Consider the following 20,679-nt stretch of genomic DNA (forward strand, 5'->3'; position numbering starts at 1 on the left):
TCAGTGCCAGGAGCCTATCCCTGCATTTTCCTAAGAATAACTCCCATAACAGTGTGCCCCAGTGTTTCTTTTCAATTTCCCACCCAGTGCAGGCTCTTTCAAGGGCAGAAAACCATTTGACTATATCATCCTTTTCAGAGAAGGGAGGGACAGCTTTTGGGAGTTTGAGATTGAAAGGTTTCTTTCTCAAGATTTGAATGCTGCACCAGAGATGAGTCCGAAGCCCGTCTCTTTCCTCCTTGCTTCAAGGCCAGTCTTTTGGTTAGCATGTCTAAGGCCGGGTCTTCCACTGCGTGTGCACTAGTGCTAGAGGAGCTGCCCTCATCCCCACTGTCCACGGTCTCTTCCTCTTCACCAGAAATCTCATCATTTACTACTTCTGTAGAGCGGCCACCAGAAGCCTATGATTCTCTGTCCTGGGGCTTTTTCCAGGACGAATCTGGTAGAGATGACAGAGTTTCCTTAGCTGGTCATAGCAATATGCCTGGTAAGGGGCCAGGTTGGCGTCCTGGCTCTGGTGCCCTGAATCTGTCATGGTGACTTTACTAAAGCTGGGACCGTTTTATTAATTTGGAACTCCTTTTTGGATAAGGCCAACCAAAGTAATGACTTTTAAACGTTTAACTAATGTTGTTGGGGCCGAACCAGGGCTAGTAGTAATTTTAAAAATGTGCAAACATTTTAGCCAATTGGCAAAAAATGCAATTGAGCTAAGGACAATTTAAAGAGTTATTCTTGTGCATACAAATTGATAAAATGGTATCAGCAAATGCAAATTCTTTATCCCATCGCTGAGACGCCAGATGTAGAAGCCTGTCCCTTTTTGTAGAGTGCAAAACCAGGCACACTGTGCAGAGGGTTCGGGCAACCACACGTTGGTTTACAGAGGTAAAAACTAGATCCCCTAATGCTCCAATTTGTATGGTAGCTTGGTCGAGCAGTTAGGCTAATCTTGGAGAATGCAAAGCATTTGTTGTACTCGCAGTATCAACAAAGCATGACACACACTCAAAAGAATAACTGAAGACCAATTTACAAAAATACTTGAGATTTTTATAAAAATGTTAAGTACTTTTTAAGTTATAAATTTTTAAAGTTTGGAAAACGTCTCAGTTCTATGCAGAATTACATACCATAGGGATCAATAGAGAAAATATGTTTAAAATACATATAAAATCAGGCAGTGCGTTTACCAAGGTCTCCTCTTGCAGGTCAGTTGAGGACATCAGTGGGCCCTACGGACCAGCTGGAAAACTTTGGGCGACTCTTAGGTCTGGCGGGAGCAGCTGCTAAAAAGTCTTTGGGGCTGATGCCAGGCCACTGCGAAGGGCAACTTGGAAAAGCGATGTACAGGTGGACTTCAAGGTGAGTCAGTCAGGTTCCCTTGGAGTGTCGAGGTCGCAAGGGGTGGGGCACCCTTAGGGCACAACTGGATCTTTAGTGCAGGGCACAGGGCGGCTGGGTGCAGAGCGAATCGGTGAGCGAGGAGCTGGGTGTAAAGGTGCCCTGGAATGCAGGAGGTAGGCCACATTGAGGGCTGCTTGCAGGTCAGCAGGGACACTCTGGTGGGAGTTCTAGTGGTTTCTGAAGTCCCTAGACTGGGGCTTCCTCCTGGTTCTTTTTCAGTCCGGAGTGGACTTTACTGCTGGGTGTCTGACGTTAGGTGGTCAGTACGTGGTGCAATTGCATAATTCAGCCATTGGAGGTCGCAGTGCCACCAAACCTGGCACACTTGTAGGTTGTGTCCTCGTGGTCTGTTGGGTGGATTTTGGTCCAGTTGTGGTGTCTGGTTCCTTTGTCAGCAGCCAGACAGTGAACTGGACTTCACTGGTTCTTGGGTCTTTGTTGCAGGAGAGTGATGCCTTCACTAGGGAAAGTGATCTTCAGTGGTTTTCAAAGAGTGGAGGTCCTCTGGGGGTTTGTAGGGTCTGCCCCAATGTCTGAGCAATCCTTCAGCAGCGATTGTTGAGGCCTAAGTGCAGCAGACAGGGTTTGGTTCCTTTTTCTTGGGTCTTCTTAGTTGCCGGTCTTCTTCTGTCCTTGAAATCTGAATCACTGGTCTAGGGGTGCTCACTAAATACTGTATCTAGTGGGCGTTTTAGGGGGGGTACCTAGTAGTGACCAATGGGTCATCTACCCTAGGGTGGTCTAGATCCACTAAGTGACCACTTCCTGTGGGCAGATGCCACTTCTCTACACCTGATTGGTTATTTGTCCACCTTAGGGGTGGTGCATGCGAGGTGGGACCACTCTTCCTGTCCTTTGTGTGTTTTCCTGCCATTGCTCCCACCAAAAGTGGGGGTTTGCAACAGGGGTGGCCATCTGCTGCCAGGAGCAGGCTTGGGGTCACGCTTCAAAGGCTGTAATCCCTTTGAAGCTCACTAGCGGGCATTGCACGTTCCTGAGGAGGGGCGTGTTTACACCTCCACCCAGGAAGGGTTTTGGTGTGGGACCCAGAGAGCAGGATCTCTCACCCCAGGGTTCCAGAATCCTGTCTGGTGGTGGCAGACTGGTTGTGAATGGCCAGCAACCATGCCAGGATAGTTAGCTTTTGCAGGGGACACCTCTTTGGTGGCCCCTTCGTACATTTTGCAATAAATCCAATACTGGAAACAGTATGGATTTATCATTCTGAGTTGTTTGATACCAAACAACCCAGGATTCAGCGTGGCCATCATGTAGCTGTGAAACCCGTACTGACCAGTGTCCAGCACATGCATTTAAAATGGCTGCTCTGTTCACTTACTATGCCCCAGGTTTGGCAAGGACACAGTAGGGGCACATTGCTCATGCAGCTATGCCCTTACATACAGTACAGTGCGCCCTGCTTTGTGTAGTGGACAGGGCCCGCAGACAGTGTGCCATGTTGAGTTTGTATTCTAGGATTTTACCAGGACACTCAGTGTGCAGTGGCAGTGCTGAGTGCATCTGGATTCATGGCCCTTGAGAGTGACACAGTCTGTGCTGCTGCCGCCCTCAGACTCCTACCCGTAGTACCTCATGCCCTGGGTCCCTAAGTACCATTTGCTAGGGACTTATAGTGGCAGCTGAAGGTGTTGCCAATTGTGCCAATGCATCATACCAATTTTGGGAAAGAGATCTAGCCCAGGGAACCTGGTTAACAGAGGCCCTGGGCACTAACAATTTTGAGACAACATTAAATACCAGGTAAATGTGTGTGTGTGTGGTTCGGGTAACAATGTCAAAAGAGGCCTTCTCTCACAAATAGACCTTCTAAAATTTCAGCACTAGTAGACCTAGTATTCTAGTAGACAAACATAAAGGAGAGGCGAAATGAAGATGGATTCCATGCCAAGTGTACAGCAGTTTCATCAAGTGAAATTAGAGAATTCTAAGACTTATGATAATCATCCAGGAGTAGAACATATGCAGATGGCACCATCAGAGGACCACTGACGAAGGAAGAAAAAGGAAAAAAGAAAGCAGGATACCTTGTGTGTGTGTATTGCAGTGCCAGTGGGCATTATGTAAAAATCTGTCCAAAAAAACAGAGACTTCACAGGAAGAATACTCATGGCACCACCAGAAGGACAAGTTTGTGAGTGCTAAAGAAGAAACAACTCCAAAAATTCATCGCATAGCAAATTACAATCATCCACTCTCATCTGACACAAGCAATGACCCTTAAGTTCAGGGAAGTTACCCTGACAGAGATTTCAGCAATGAATGACTCAGGGGCCACAGGTAACTTCTATGATTTAAAATGTACTGAAAAGATGGGCCTAAAGGCGATACAGAATCCCAACAGCAAATCAGTAAGAGCTGTAGATGGAACAAAGATTTCACCTGGACAGATTGTTACCCATACAGGACAAATGGAATTGATATCCCAGGAGGTCATCAAGAAGTTCAATTTGATTGATGCCCTCAGTCCCAAATCATATTGTGTTTACCTTGGTTGGCAGAACACAACCCACCCATCAATTGGGGAACAAGAACTGTAGTTATGGACTCAGATTATTGTAAGAAATACTGTTTTGGAAAAGCAAATCTGGCCAAGTGAACCAAGACAAGCAGCTATGTTGTGTAATGGAGGAGCTTTAATATGTGTCATTCAAACCAATGAAATTCCCGCTGAGTATGAAGACTTTGCAGATGTGTTCAGTGAGAGAGAGGCCAAAAAACTTCCATCTCATCAGTTATATGACTTTAAGATAGAATTAGAACCATGTTCTAACCTGCCGTGTAGCAGAATCTACACTTTAACAGAGTAAGACAATCAGCATTTAAAAGACTTCATCCAGACGTGTTTGGCCAATGGATTTATCCGTCTCTCTCAATCTCCAGTCTTGTCACCACTATTTTTTGTGCCTTAAGAAAGGAAGGAGCGTTGAGAACCTGCATAGACTACCGATTGATTTCATCTTCTCGACCCACTTTTCTCTTCATCCTCTTATCTTTTCTTCATCTACTTGTCCCTCTCTTCTCTTCATCTTTCCATCCCACTCTTTTATTCCAGCTTTTTGCTGCACTCTAACACCTCTGCTGTTTTTATTTCTGACTGAGAGGAGCTGCAGTTCACTGACCCTTCTCTTTATAGTTTTAAAACAGGCATATGATTGCCATCTGTGTGGTTTAATTAGGAGAGGCTCAGTACCCTTTAAATGATGATGGCTCTGATAGAAAACATGTAGGTAATGTATCCCAAGTAAGTCATATAAACATGTTGTCCGATCCATTCCCAGTGGGTGGTGTGGCTTTTCTTATCAGTTCCCAACACGTGTATGTTAAGAGCAGGAGTGTCTTGTCAGACCCCATCAAATGCTACAAACATCTGTCTCCTTCACCCCAGTGAGCGATAATAGGATAAGGCCCTCATTAGGAGTTGGCTGGAAGTGGCTGCAGATATACATGAATGCTGGAATGTAGTGCAGGTATACTGGGTGCTGTGGTTTACTGCAGATATACACGGGTGCTGTGGTTTACTGCAGATATACTGGGTGCTGTGGTTTACTGCAGATATACACGGGTGCTGTGGTTTACTGCAGATATACTGGGTGCTGTGGTTTACTGCAGATATACACGGGTGCTGTGGTTTACTGCAGATATACTGGGTGTTGTGGTTTACTGCAGATATACACGGGTGCTGTGGTTTACTGCAGATATACTGGGTGCTGTGGTTTACTGCAGAGATACACGGGTGCTGTGGTTTACTGCAGATATACACGGGTGCTGTGGTTTACTGCAGATATACACGGGTGCTGTGGTTTACTGCAGATATACTGGGTGTTGTGGTTTACTGCAGATATACACGGGTGCTGTGGTTTACTGCAGATATACACGGGTGTTGTGGTTTACTGCAGATATACTGGGTGCTGTGGTTTACTGCAGATATACACGGGTGCTGTGGTTTACTGCAGATATACACGGGTGCTGTGGTTTACTGCAGATATACACGGGTGTTGTGGTTTACTGCAGATATACACGGGTGCTGTGGTTTACTGCAGATATACTGGGTGCTGTGGTTTACTGCAGATATACACGGGTGCTGTGGTTTACTGCAGATATACACGGGTGCTGTGGTTTACTGCAGATATACACGGGTGCTGTGGTTTACTGCAGATATACTGGGTGCTGTGGTTTACTGCAGATATACACGGGTGCTGTGGTTTACTGCAGATATACACGGGTGCTGTGGTTTACTGCAGATATACACGGGTGCTGGAATTTACTATAGTTATACTGGGGTGCTGGAGTTTACTGCAGATATCAAGAGGTGCTAGAAGTTACTGCAGATATATTGGGGTGCTGGAAATTACTGCAGATATACAGGGGTGCTGGAATTTACTGCAGATATTGTGGGATGCTGGAATTTACTGCAGGTATATTGGGGCGCTAGCATTTACTGCAGATAAACTGGGGTGCTCGAATTTACTGCATATATACAGGGGTGCTGGAATTTACAGCAGATATTCTGGAGTGTAGGAATTTACTGTAGGTATATTTGGGTGTTGGAGTTTAGTGAAAATATAATGGGGTGCTGGAATTTACTGCAGATATCTAGCGGTGCTGGAATTTACTGCAGTATACCAAGGTGCTGGAATTTACTGCAGATATATTAGGGTGCGGCAATTTCCTCAGTTATACTCAGTGCATAATTTGAGCTGGTGGTTTCTCGTGCGGGGCTCTGCACTTAAAAGACACATATGGGAAAGATGAGGAAGAGAAAAATAGAGAAGCAACACAAAGGGAGAAAGCAGAAAGCTGCAAGAGTGAGCTGAAGGGGCAGGGGGTGGCTGTAAATGGATCAAAGAGGCCCGAGATGGCTTCAGGATTATGCTGCCTCAGTATTATTTGCTCACATTTAAATGCAACAGCCACATGTTTCAGAGGAGAGCTTTCGGCACCAGCATTTATTTATAAATTAAGCACTGGATATACTGGGGTTCTGGAGTTTACTGCAGATATACAGGGGTGCTGGAGTTTACTGCAAATATACCAGGGTGCTGGAATTTACTGCAAACATACTGGGATGCTAGATGTTGGAAAGTGGATGATTAGTAAGGGCAGGTTCGCTTCTACACTTAGCAATAGGCCACTAACCTCCACTTAAGTCCAGTCAGGTCTCAATAAATTAATCACTTAGCAATAGGCCAATAACCACCACTTAGGTCCAGTCAGGTCTCAATAAATTAATCCCCGTTCAACCCTTGGTAGCTTGGCAACGAGCGACAAAGCTTGACTTAGGAGACAAGTGTGTAAAGCATTTAAAAATCACAAAACAGTAAATCAGTAAAACACAAAACACAATAAAAACCCAACCCCAATTTCTAACAATAGATTATATTTTTAACTTTAAAATGACACCAAAATGATTAACATAGGATAAGGGGAACCCAAGATATGAATTTTTAAAGAATTAATGTTTTCTAGCGCATAGAAGCAACTAGTGCTCAAAGGGTTAAAAAGGTCACACTGGAAAGGGACAAAGTCCAGAGTTCAGGTTACCCACAAGCTACCCTGTTACACTTACTTTCAGAAGTGTTTCTTGATTCAGGAAAGTGGTCCACAGCACCAGCCAGGGGGTTCAGAGGCTCTTGTTTGCCTCTTTGGGTCTGAGACTACAACTCCCACAATACATCTCTTCAGCTACGGAGCTGCTCCAAACGTCTCCAAACTTCCAGGTCTTCTTCCAGAGGTCCTTTTTGGGTCCTTGAAGTGTCCACAACTTGATCCAAGGTTCCAGAAGCTCTGAGTTGCACCTTAGGAGTTAGGACTAAAATTCCCAGAATGCACCTGGTCAGAATCCTCAAATGGCCACTGGCCAGCTGGGCTCTGCTTGCAGGACTTGATGCAGGGGACTCTGGGCAGCTCCTTTGTACCTGTAGCAAACACGGAGCCCCTTCTTGAGCAGTAGAAGAAAGGCGAAGTCCTTTTAGTGGTGAAGCCCAAGTGTGCAGCTGGTGCAGTCCTCAAGAGTGCAGTGTCCAGGTGCAGGCCAGGGGTCCAGCAGGGCAATCCTTCTTCTTCTTTGCTGTGTTCCTTGTATGGATCTGAGCTGTGGGTGCAGCTCTGCCAAATTTATCCTTGCTCCTGGGTGGCCAGGGTTATCCAATCACAGGCAGGCTCCTCCCCCCTTTGATGAACACTTCCTGGGAAGTGTGACAAAAACCAATCCCAGGAAGCAACATTCTTCACAAATACAACACGGCTGAAAGTTATTTTTGGAGGTTAGATCTGGCTGAGCCCACCTACTGGTGTGGCTAAAAATCTTAAAACACACCCCTCTCCTGCCCTCTCCTAATCTACTCAAGAGGGCACCTGATTGGGGTTGCAGGATGTGAGGGAGGTCCTGAGGTGCTCCATATGTCCTTCCTTGCCTTTGAAGACCAGTTTGGCCACTCTCCTCCATCTGCTGAGGAGGATCTCTTCCCCCTACGCACATACTTTGTGTTCAGCCCAGGCAACTTCATACCTCATCAAGACAGCCTGGCCGGGCTGCCAGAGGCTGGCCAATCAGAGAAGGGCACTACAGAGCTGAAGTTGCCAACTTTCAGGTAGAGTTTTGAAACTCTTTACCTGAACTAGTTATATTAAATCCAACAATTGCAAGTTGTGGGATTTATTATAACAATTCATTTGATACATACCAAACTCAAGGTATCTGGCACTTAAGGGGACTTTGTTAATTAAAATAAAGCCTCCCCATTTTAGCCTATGAAGGCCAGTCACTACAGTGAGGGAAAAACCTATTGGCTATTGTACCTCACCAGGCCTCATAAAACAATTTTAGAAGCACCTGTTTATAGTTACATGGCACCCAACCCTAGGGGCACATGGGGCACACCTTAGGGGGTGACATATATGTAAAAATAAGGTAGTTTAAGACTTTGGAAGTACTTTTAATTCCAAAGTCAAATTTGCATATAACTTTCATTTAAAAGCAGCCAGCAAGGCAGGCCTGCCTTTAAAATGACTCTGGGCGCCTCAGCAGTGCACCTGTGGATGCACTACCTATGCTGGGGTCTCTAAACTGACATGCCCTATTATATAGTAGGGACTTATAGGTAGGTTAACTTAGCCAATTATAATTCGCCTAATTTGCAAACTCATTTCACACAGAACATGCCCTGGGACTGACTAGCAGTACCCAGGCTCCCTCAGAGTCAGCAAAAACCAGCACAAAGTGAAAAATTGGGGCAAAAAGTTAGGGGGCCTCTGCAGTCAGCCCTGTTTTCTCACACTAGAATTTACTGCAGGTATACCGGGGTGCTGGAAATCTACTGCAGATATACTGGGGTGCTGGTGTTTTCTGCATGTATCCTGGGGGGCTGGAGTTTACTGCAGATATACTGGGGTGCTTGAGTTTATTGCAGATATACTGGGGTGCATCACCTCCTTTTGCAAGCTCTCTTTCCATCCATCCATCCCCCAATCATCCATCTGTGCGTCTGTCCATCGATCTGTCCATCCATCTATCTACCCCATCAATCTGTCCATCCGCCCATCCATTGGTCTACCCACCCATCCGTCAGGCATTCATCCATCGATCGCCATCAGTCCATCCCCCATCCATCCATCTGCCTGTCTATCCATACATCCATCCATCATCTGTCAGTCAGCCCATCCATCCATCCAGCCCCCATTCGTCCGTCCATCCATCCATCTCTCTCGCTCCCCTTCTCTCCTCCCTCTCTGACCGCTCTGTCCATCCATCCATTCCCCGTCCATCCATTCATTCATCCATGCATCTATCTATTCCCATCCATCTGTCCGTCAGTTAGTCCACCCATCCACCCGTCTATTCCCCATCCATCCATGTCTGTCTCTCCCCTTCTCTCCTCCCTCTCTGATCGCTTTCTCCCACGTCCCCCTTTCTCTCCTTCCATCCATCCATCTTTCTCATCCATCCATCCAGCCTCCAGCCCATCCATCCCTCCATTAATTCGTCCATCCATCTCTCTCATCCCTTCTCTCTTCCCTCTCTGGTCACTTAATCTGTACCTCCCCTTTCTCTCTTTCAATTCATCTATCCTTCTGTCCATCCACTGACCGGCCCATCTAACTGTCCATTCTTCCATCCATCCATCTCTCTCCCGCCTCCCCCTCCTCCCTCTCTCCACCATCTCTCTCCCCTACTCCCCTCCCTCTCTACTTTGCCCCTCGCTCCCTCTCTTAAAGTCCCAACCCCACAAGGAGAAGAGGAGGGATCCGAACAATACTGTCATTTCCTTATTTTGAGTGATTAATACTGTCTGGTGTGTAGCGCCCCCAGTGTCTGGTGGGTAGCGCTTAGTGTCTGGTGTACAGCGCCTAGTATGTAGTGTCTAATGTGTCGCACCTAGTGTCTGGTGTGCAGCGCCTAGTACGTAGTGTCTGGTGTGTAGCGCCTAGTGGCTGGTGTGTGCTATTAAAGCGCCTCCGCTCCGAGCCTCAGTCCCGCATCCGGCCCCTCTGGGCAGGTCCAGGGGAGCAGTGTCTCTCTTCGGGGCCTGTGCATAGCGCACAGAGGCTCAAGGCGGAGTCAGAGGCGCTGTATGGGGTGTAATGAACTCTGGGCTCCCCTGTCCTTAATGAGAAGTCACTTCAGCTCCAGAAGAGGCCTCTCCTGAGGAGGTGAGCGAGGACTGTCCAGAGGATCCAGAGATGAGGCCTGTCCAGACGGGTACAGAGGAGGTGAGTCCTGCCCAGGGGGGTCAGAGGTGGTTAGGCCTGTCCAGGAGGGGGTGCAGAGGAGGTGAGGCCTGTCCAGGGGAGGTGAGGCCTGTCCAGAGGGTCAGAGGTGGTTAGGCCTGTCCAGGAGGGGTGCAGAGGAGGTGAGGCCTGTCCAGGGGGGTACAGAGGAGGTGAGGCCTGTCCTGGGGGGGTGCAAAGGAAGTGAGGCCTGTCCAGGGGGGTGCAGAGGAGGTGAGGCCTGTCCAGAGGGTCCAGAGGAGGTGAGGCCTGTCCAGGGGGTACAGAGGAGGTGAGGCCTGTCCAGGGGGTCCAGAGGAGGAGAGGCCTGTCCAGTGAAGGTGAGGTCTGTCCATGGGGTGCAGAGGAGGTGAGCCCTCTCCATAGGGTGTACAGTGGAGGTGAGGCCTATCCAGGGGGTGCAGAGCAGAGGAGTTGAGGCCTGTCCCGGGGGTGCAGAGGAGGTGAGGCCTGTCCAGGGGTGGTGAGGCCTGTCTAGAGGGTCCAGAGGAGTTGAGGCCTTTCATGGGATGGTGAGGCCTGTCCATGGAGGTACAGAGGAGGTGAGGCCTGTCCAGGGGGTCCAGAAGAGGTGAGACCTGTCCAGAGGAGGCGAGACCTTTCCAGCGCTTGTCCAGAGGAGGTGAGGCCTGTCCAGGGGGTGCAGAGGAGGTGAGGCCAGTCCAGGGGTAGTGAGGCCTGTCCAGAGGACGTGAGGCCTGTCCTGGGGGGATCTGAGGCCTGTCCAGAGAGTTCAGAGGAAGTGAGGCCTGTCCTGGAGGGTGCAGAGGAAGTGAGGCCTGTCCTGGGGGTGCAGAGGAGGTGAGGCCTCTCCAGGGGCTGCAGAGGTGGTGAGGCCTGTCCAGGGGGGTGGGGCAGAGGAGGTGAAGCCTGTCCAGGGGGGTGCAGAGGAAGTGCGGCCTGTCCTGGGGGTGCAGAGGTGGTGAGGTCTGTCCAGGGTGTGCAGAAGAGGTGCGGCCTGTCCAGGGGGGGGGGGGCAGAGTTGGTGAGGCCTGTCCAGGGAGGTGCAGAGGAGGTGAAGCCTATCCACATTGGGGCAGAGGAGGTGAGGCTTGTCCTTAGCGACGCAGAGGACGTGAGGCCTGTCCTTAGCGACGCAGAGGACGTGCGGCTTGTCCTTAGCGATGCAGAGGAGGTGAGGCCTGTCCTTAGTGACGCAGAGGAAGTGAGGCCTGTCCTTAGCGATGCAGAGGAGGTGAGCCCTGTCCTTAGTGACGCAGAGGAAGTGAGGCCTGTTCTGAGTGATGCAGAAGAGGTGAGGCCTGTCCTGAGTGATGCAGAAGAGGTGAGGCCTGTCCTTAGTGATGCAGAGGAGGTGACGCCTGTCCTTAGTGATGCAGAGGAGGTGAGGCCTGTCCTTAGTGACGCAGAGGAGGTGAGGCCTGTCCTTAGTGATGCAGAGGAGGTGAGGCCTGTCCTTAGTGATGCAGAGGAGGTGAGGCCTGTCCTGAGTGATGCAGAGGAGTTGAGGCCTGTCCCTAGTGATGCAGAGGAGGTGAGGCCTGTCCTTAGTGACGCAGATGAAGTGAGGCCTGTCCTGAGTGATGCAGAAGAGGTGAGGCCTGTCCTTAGTGATGCAGAAGAGGTGAGGCCTGTCCTTAGTGATGTAGAGGAGGTGAGGCCTGTCCTTAGTGATGCAGAGGAGGTGAGGCCTTTCCTTAGTGATGTAGAGGAGGTGAGGCTTGTCCTGAGTGACGCAGAAGAGGTGACGCCTGTCCTTAGTGACGCAGAAGAGGTGAGGCCTGTCCTTAGTGATACAGAAGAGGTGAGGCCTGTCCTGTCCAGGAGGTGAAACCTGCCCCATAGCGGTGGGAAGAGAGGCCTGCTTGCTTGGTGTGAGGAGTGTGGACTGCCTCAGCTGCTGCTTTAAACACTCACAAATGCTCCTTTCCTGCACTTTATTTTGTTTTAATGCAGATAATCCAAGTTTTTCAAGTTTTCCGGAGTTAAACAGGGCCTCAGATGGCTCTTGACAAAGGCATGCACCTTCTCCAGTCATGGAGTTTATGTATCTAAAGCACTGGTTTTGCGAAGTAAGGAAGACTACAACTCCCAGAATGCACCTACGTATTAAAGGAAGGTACAGGCATGGATATTTGGGGAATCACTATACGGGAGCGTTTGGTACTTCGTGACAGAGAAGGGTAGAGCAGTCAATGTGACAAATGTACAAGGACTTTCAATCTCAGCATCTTTCTGCAGATTGTGAGTCCTGTGAAATCTGGAATGACGTGAACCTCTCACAAGGTGGTTTCACACAGTTTATCTGTTTCATGGATAAATAATATGAAAAACAGTGGGTGCAAGTCGAGCGCCCCAGTTTCTGGTGTCCTTGGATCTCTGTACTGGCCCTTGCCCTGGTCCTGCTTCTGGTCTCTTGAATGAAGTGAACTCATTATCCTGGTCGTCCGTAGGCCCTCCCCGAACAGTGGTATCTGATAGAGACTTCTGGTTGCAGATTTCTTACCTTAGAATTTTCCCCCAGACGTCAGACTGGATCTGGAGATTTTTCTTTGAGCAATACCCTTGCGCTTCGGTAGGTGGCATTGGTCGACTCTGCAGGCGTCGTGGTCGCTGTGATGATGTCGGGAGTAGTACATAGACGCTGCCCTCACGCAGTGACGTCAGTTCTTTTCTTTCCGCGCCACGCACTGACCCGGAGAGAGCTACCCTAGGGTTTTTTGGCCGAATTCAACCGTTTTGTCGAGCTCTTTGGTACGACATGGTGTGTCAAGATTGTCCCTGAAGACCGGGTTCAAGCCTTGTGAGGACTGCCATCGGCTGATGTCAGTGACGGATCCTCATCGCGTTTGTGTGTGGTGCCTCGAGCGTGACCAGGACCCAAAATCGTGCTCCAAGTGTCGGGCCATGCACCTGAAAGCTTTGAGGGAGCGGTCCCTAAAGTTAATGGCGGCCCGGCACTCATCTCCGCGTAGGTCCCGGTCTGGCTCGAGAGGAAGGTCTCGAGATCGGTCGCGGAGTCATCACTACTCGTCTTCTTCAAAGTCCTCGGGTCAAGGTAAGAAGAAGTAGAAGTCAAAGAAGTCCCATCGATCTTCGACTTCACCCCATCGCTCGGCCGACGCGATGCAGGATGAGCGTCCATGCACTTGTCCTCCTTCCTCGGAGCCTACGTCTGGGTCGACTCCGCGCTTCCCCGAGTTTCCCAGAGCCGGAGCGACCTACGCCCAACTTAAAGAGTTTTACGAGGCCATGCGCCTCATCTTTGGGCGGGCTGACCCCGATACAACGCCTTCGGGCCCAAGGGGTTCGGCTGAGGGGCCTTCGGATTCCGCATCAGTGGCTTCGGCCCCGGCCACCGAGGTCGCCTCCGGATCCGTGCACGGATCCGCACCAACACCAGTCGCACCATCAACACCTTCCCCGGCGCTGGGTCGATTATCGATGCTCCCAACGTTGGTAGTGCCCACTATCGACGTCGACCCAATTCTCATCCCTGACGACTCGGAGTCAGATCGGCGTCCGATGATGCCGCCATCGGCTTTGGTGGGCCCTATTCGCCCGAGGTCTGATTCAGACCCATTTTCCTATGGGTACGAATACGGGGAGGAATTGGAGGGGTCCCTGGACCCTTATGAATACCAGGATGACCCTACAATGGACTGGGCACAGGATTTGGGTGAAGCCAGTGGTCTGGATACTTCTCCTGACACTGGCATTCTGTCTCCTCCTTCCGTGGCTACGGCGGAGGGAGCTACTTATAGTATGGTGGTTAGTAGGGCGGCTGAGGTGCTTGGCCTTGAGCTACTTACTGTGGAAGTCAAGTCTAAATCTCCTGACGGAGGTGCTTCAGCCTGGGGCTTCTACTTCTGAACCCCTTCTCCCATTCAATGAGGCCCTCACTGATGTCATTTTGGGTACATGGTCCAAACCAAACACAGGAGCTCCTGTGAACAGGACTATCGCTCGCCGCCATCGGCCTGGCCGAACGACCCAAAGTTCCTGTCCCAACACCCTATGCCTGAGAGTCTTGTAATCCAGGCTTCCTCTTCTTCTGGCACGTTCCCTTCCGCACCTCCGGATAGGGAATCCAAAAGGCTGGAACAATTTGGTAAGAAGTTGTTTTCTTCCTCCAGCCTAGCACTGCGGTCTGTGGACACCGCTTGTCTTTTGGGCCGTTATTCCCACTCACTGTGGGATACGGTTGCACCAGCCCTGCCGCAGATACCGGAGGAGGCCTGTGCTATCGTCTTCCAAGCAGTGAAAGATGGGAGAGACGCGGCAAAGTTCACTATCTGTTGTGTGCTGGATACAACCGACTCTCTGGGCAGATCGGTTGCAACGACAGTGGCCTTACGGCGCCACGCCTGGTTACGTACTTCTGGCTTCTCGGGGGATGTCCAACAGTCACTCATGGACATGCCCTTTGATGGCACTCGTCTCTTCGGAGACAAAGCGGACTTGGCCTTGGAGAGATTTAAGGATTCCTGGGCTACGGTTCGGTCCCTTGGTCTTTCCTCCGCCACACGCCTACCACAATCTGCTTTTTGTCCCTTTCGTGGACACGGAAGGGGCGCTCTGTTGTGTCTTCAACCCAGCCACTGTGCCATGCACACTGGAAAGCCTATGCGTGGCTGTGGACGCAAAATCCCATGTGGCCGTGGGCCAGGGAACCAGAGGTCTGTCCAGTCCGCCTCTGCCCCCGCTGCAGCCTCCAAACCCTCCTAGTCCGTCCCCTCACTCCCGCCCGGTTGGTGGCAGGATCCACCATCACCTGCCCCACTGGGAACATATCACTACGGATGGGTGGATTTTGCAGATCATTCAGAAGGGCTATTCCCTCCCTTTCGAATCTGCACCACCACACTTGCCACCATCCTTCCATCATCTTCCAGAGTATTATTTGGTGCTTCTCCGCCGTCGCTGCTCTCTTGGCCAAGGGAGCTATAGAAAGGGTCCCTGTGCCAGAAGTAGGTTGTGGTTGTTATTCCCGCTACTTTCTGATACCAAAGAAGGACAAGGGCTAACGTCGTATCTTAGATCTTCGGGTCCTGAACTACTTCCTCAAGAAGTTCAAAATTCTCACCCTGGCTCAGGTTCTGTCTGCCTTGGACCCAGGAGACTGGATGGTAGCGTTGGACTTGCAGGACGCTTATTTCTACATCCCCATCCTGCCTGCCCACTGATGTTACCTACGATTCGTGGTACGTCACAAGCACTTTCAGTTTACCGTGCTCCCTTTCAGCCTTACCGGCGCCCCTCGGATGTTCACAAAAATGATGCCGGTGGTTGCAGCTCATCTGCGCAGGTTTGGGGTCTCAGTCTTCCCCTACCCAGACGACTGGCTGTTGAAGGCACCTTCGCCCGTTAACAGTTGTCTCCCACCTTCAGACTACGGCAAACCTCCTGCACCAGCTGGGGTTCACTATAAACGTGCCGAAGTCACACCTGACTCCCTCTCAGACGCTCCCTTTCATCAAAGCTGTTCTGGAAACAGTACAGTTTCGGGCTTATCCTCCTGAAAAGCGAGTCCAAGACATTCAGGCTATGATTCCGATCTTTCAGCCTTGGTCTTGGGTTTCGGTGAGACTGACTCTGAGGCTGCTGGGCCTCATGGCCTCCTGCATCCTGCTAGTAACACATGCTAGGTGACATATGCGGGCTCTGCAGTGGGACCTGAAGTTCCATTGTGCGCAGCTTCAGGGAAATCTCTCCGACATTGTCCAGATCTCAAAGGGGACTGCGAAAGACCTGCAGTGTTGGCTTTCGAATCCTGATTGGGTCAACGGCAGATACCTCACCCTTCCCCAACCAGATCTCTCTATAGTGACAGATGCGTCACTTCTAGGGTGGGGCGGCCACATGGGAGAGGTGGATATCAGAGTCGGGACTCCACATAAATATGCTGGAGCTCCGGGCGATCAGGCTTGTGTTTTATAGCATTCCTTCCCTCTCTCAAAGGGAAAGTGGTGCAGGTGTTCACGGACAACACTACCGCCAAGTGGTACTCCAACAAACAGGGCGGGGTAGGGTCCTGGACCCTTTGCCAGGAGGCACTACGCCTCTGGACATGGCTGGAACATCAAGGCATTACCCTGATGTTTCAACATCTGGCGGGCTCTCTCAACTCCAGAGCAGACGAACTCAGCCGCCGACACACTGTCGATCACGAATGACGTTTCCATCCGGAGGTGGTTCAAGGTCTCTTTCTCAAGTGGGGAGAGCCTTGGTTAGAACTGTTTGCCTCCACAGAGAACGCGCAATGTCAGCTATTTTGCACGTTTGAGTTTCCAAGGCGGCACTCGCTCGGAGACGCTTTTCGTCTCGAGTGAAGCTCCGGCCTCCTTTACGCCTTCCCGCCTATCCCTCTTCTGCCAAGAGTTCTCAAGAAAATCAAGTACGACCAGGCCCAAATTATCTTGGTGGCTCCGGACTGGGCTCGAAGAATGTGGTATCCAGAGCTATGGAGCATGTCCATCGATCCTCCACTCAGACTGCCTCTTCGGGCGGATATTCTGTCGCAGCAGCAGGGCAAGGTCCTCCACCCGAACCTGTCCAACCTCCGCCTTCATGCGTGGAGATTGAGTGGCAACAGTTGCCTGCATTTTCCCTTCCACCCGAAGTCTGTAATGTTATCTTGGCAGCCAGGCGTCCATCGACTAAAACTGTATACGCCTGTCGTTGGAATAAATTTGTGGCATGGTGCACCAACAAATCTGTTGACCCCCTTTCTGCCCCACTTTCAGAGGTTCTTCCCTTCATTCTTTCTTTAGCCCAGCAGGGCTCTGCATTGGGCACCCTTAAAGGGTATTTGTCTGCCATTTCCACCTTTCTTAGGCTTCCTGATCAGCCCTCACTCTTTAAATCTCCTATTGTTAGCAGGTTCTTAAAAGGGCTCACCCTCTTATTTCCTCCCACTCCCTTCATCATGCCTCAGTGGGATCTTAATCTTGTACTTATTGTGGCTCCTCACATTCAAAACTGTCTTTCTAATCGCTATCACCTCTGCTCGCAGGGTGAGTGAGCTTCAGGCCCTTTCTTCAAAGCCTCCATACTTGTGTGTACACCCTGACAAAGTGGTGTTATGCACTAGAGCTTCCTTCCTTCCTAGGGTGGTTACACCATTTCATGTACGCCAGTCCATCACTTTGCCTACCTTCTACGCAACCCCACATCCTTCCCATGAGGAGAGACTCCACTATCTGGACCCAAAAAGAGCATTGGCATTCTACCTCAATCGTACTAAAGATTTCCGGGTGGACGATGTGGGTGCGAAGAAAGGCAAGGCGGTGCAAAAGCGTACCATCTCTCGATGGGTGCTTCTTTGCATCAAAATGTACTACTCTTTGGCTAAAAAGCAACCTCCTGAAGGCTTGCGGGCTCATTCTGCCAGAGCAACTGCTGCATCCACTGCGTTAGCACGTGGAGTTCCTGTCCTAGGTATGTCAGGCAGCTTCGTGGGCATCCCTGCACACGTTTGCTAAGCATTACTGCCTGGATAGTCAGGTCCGTCGAGACGGCTTCTTTGGTCATTCAGTCCTGCAGGACTTTCTTGTATGATCTTGGTTCGCGGCCCGCCACTGAGGATGGCATTGCTTGGGTATCTATTCTAAGGTAAGGAATCTGCAACTAAAAGTCTCTATCAGATGTACAAGTTACTTAACTTCGGTAACGAAATATCTGGTAGATACATTTTCTAGTTTCAGATTCCTTACCGCCCACCCATCCTCCCTGCTTGTGAACTGATTTCTAGGGATAGGGATTCCCTCTTTCATGTCCTTAGCTCTGGCGCACCAATCTCAGTGTTCTTAGTGGCTCTGCGCTCTGCCGTGGAAAGTCGTTAAAAGAAACTGACGTCACTGCGCAAGGGCGACGTGTATGTACTACTTCCGATGTCATCACGGCGAGCACGACGCCACCTACCAACGCGCAAGCGTATTGCTCGAAGAAAAATCTCCGGATCCAGTCTGACACCTGGGGGAAAATTCTAAGGTAAGGAATCTGCAACTAGAATATGTCTCTACCAGATATTTCGTTACCGAAGGTAAGTAACTTGTACGTCTCATCCTGGTCCTCCCCAGGCCCTGGCTCACATCCTGGTCCTCCCCAGGCCCTGGCGCACACTCTGGTCATCAGCAGGCTCCATTCACATCCTGGTCCTCCCAAGGCCCCAGTGCACATCCTGGTCCTCCCCAGGCCCCGGCTCACAGCCTAGTACTCACGAGCCCACGGCTCATATCCTGGTCCTAACCAGGCCCGTGTCACATCCTGGTCCTCAGCAGGCCCCGCGGAACATCCTAGTCCTCCCCAGGCCCCGGCTTGCATCCTGGTCCTCACCAGATCCCGGCTCACATCCTGGTCCTCTGCAGGCCCCGGCTCACATCCTGATCCTCCCCAGGCTCCGGCTCACATCCTGGTCCTCACCAGGCCTCGGGTCACCAGGCCCCGGCTCACATTCTGGTCCTCTGCGGGCCCCAGCTCACATCCTGGTCCTCCCCAGGCCCCGGCTCACATCCTGGTCCTCACCAGGCCCCGGCTCACATCCTGGTCCTCACCAGGCCCCGTCGAACATCCTGGTCCTCACCAGGCCCGTCGAACATCCTGGTCCTCAGCAGGCTCCAGTCTCACATCCTGGTCCTCAGCAGGCTCCAGTCTCACATCCTGGTCCTCAACAGGCCCCGTCTCAAATCCTGGTCCTCAACAGGCCCCGTCTCAAATCCTGGTCCTCAACAGGCCCCGGCTCAAATCCTGGACCTCACCAGGTCCCGGCTCACATCCTGGTCCTCACCAGGCCCCGGCCGACATCCTGGTCCCAACCAGATCCCGGCTCACATCCTTGTCCTCCCCAGGCCCCGGCTCACATCCTTGTCCTCCCCAGGCCCCGGCTCACATCCTGGTCCTCCCAATGCCCCAGCTCACATCCTGGTCCTCACCAGGCCCCGGCTCACATCCTGGTCCTCACCAGGCCCCGGCTCACATCCTGGTCCTCACCGGATCCCGGCTCACATCCTGATCCTCAACTGGCTCCGGCTCACATCCTGGTCCTCCGCAGGCCCCTGCTCACATCCTGGTCGTCCGCAGGCTCCGGCTCACATCCTGGTCCTCCTCAGGCCCCGGCTCACATCCTGGTCCTCACAAGATCCAGCTCACATCCTGGTCCTTCCCAGGCCCCGGCTCATATCCTGGTCCTCCCCAGGCTCCGGCTCACATCCCTGGCCCTCCCCAGGCCCCGGCTCACATCTGGTTCCTCCCCAGGCCCCGGCTCACATCCTGGTCCTCACCAGATCCTGGCTCATATCCTGGTCCTCACCAGGCTGTGGTTTATATCCTGGTCCTCACAAGGCTCCGGCTTGTTTCCGATAATGGGGTGTAATTTGTTTCAACTGAAGTTGAGTATGTTCTGAATGAATGTGCAATCAACCATTTAAAAAGTTCACTTTACCAGCCACAAACTAACGGTTTGGTTGAACGTTTTAACTGAGTGGTTGGTGAATGTGTGAAATGGGCTTTAGCTAATAGGTGTGTGGTTAACGCGGCTATAAAGAGTATGCTCTGGTTCTACAGAACAACGCCCCACTCAAGCATGGGGGTGTCTCCATTTGAAGTACTTAGAGGGAGGAAACCTGCCACTCTATTTAGACCAGCTAGGTTGTCCAAATTTTTTGAACATTCTACATGTAAGGAAGACATTGACTATAAGGTTCATTCTAATATGGGGAAAGCTCAAGCAAAACAAAAAACATACTATGACAAGAATAGATGTGTGAAGGAGGTTTAATTCACGATTGGTGATTGGGGACAGGTCAAAGTGCCTAGTTTTGTCAAGAAAGGTGACTCAAAGTTTTCTGAACCTTTAAGGATTGACAGAGTATGTGGTAATGCTGTTCGTGTAAATGGACGTATTTGGTAGAATGTGGGAAAAGTGGTGAAAGTTTGAGCGGATGATAATATTTTGCCACCTGGCGACCCGTTGATTGATGTTGGACAGAATATAAAAGTGAAGAAATCCTTGAGTGTACAAAAGTCCTAAAGCGGTGGACACGAGGTCGGAACTTTTCCCTGTTAGGAAAAGTCTTAGGGCTCATAATTTACCTCTGAGGTACCATTAAATGAGAATCTTTGTATTGCTTAAGTTTTAATATGTTATGGTAAAAGGAAAACATAATGTACATGCCAACCATGTGTTTTCGTTTACCAGTGAAATACTGTAAAGTAAGATGTTTGATGTTGGTTGTTTTTTGTTCCAGTTTTTTTGTTTGCTGTAAAAAAAAAACAAAGGAAAAGGAAAACTAAATGTAGTTCTTTGAGCTCCATTGCGCGTGCATAAAAACATCCTTGTTCGACTGCACACGCAATGGAGCGGAAATCTTCGGTCGGCAAGGCTTTTGTTCCGAGGTTCGGTTTTCTGCCGCGTGTGTTTGCGCGACGAGAAAACAGAAGGTCGGACAGAAGCGGCGGTTGCGGAAGGGGAGCGATGGCCATCACTGCGCTGCGCTGGGATGATTTTCTTGGAATAAAATTATTTAAATAAACTTCCTGGTTTGGAACCTGCTTTCCGGATGT

General features: G+C 50.6%; 1 protein-coding gene across 1 annotated transcript in view; it reads left to right on the forward strand.

Annotated features, from left to right (window-relative positions):
- Positions 1-9,964: 9,964 nt before the first annotated feature.
- LOC138294055 (zinc finger protein 850-like) overlaps positions 9,965-20,679 on the forward strand; it is a 214,239-nt gene continuing 203,524 nt past the window's right edge. The window contains exon 1 of the mRNA XM_069233302.1: positions 9,965-10,137. The gene's annotated coding sequence lies outside the window, so the exon portion shown is untranslated. The remainder of the gene's footprint in view (positions 10,138-20,679) is intronic.

Source organism: Pleurodeles waltl, chromosome 4_2 (genome assembly GCF_031143425.1).
Source record: "Pleurodeles waltl isolate 20211129_DDA chromosome 4_2, aPleWal1.hap1.20221129, whole genome shotgun sequence".
NCBI lineage: Eukaryota > Metazoa > Chordata > Amphibia > Caudata > Salamandridae > Pleurodeles > Pleurodeles waltl.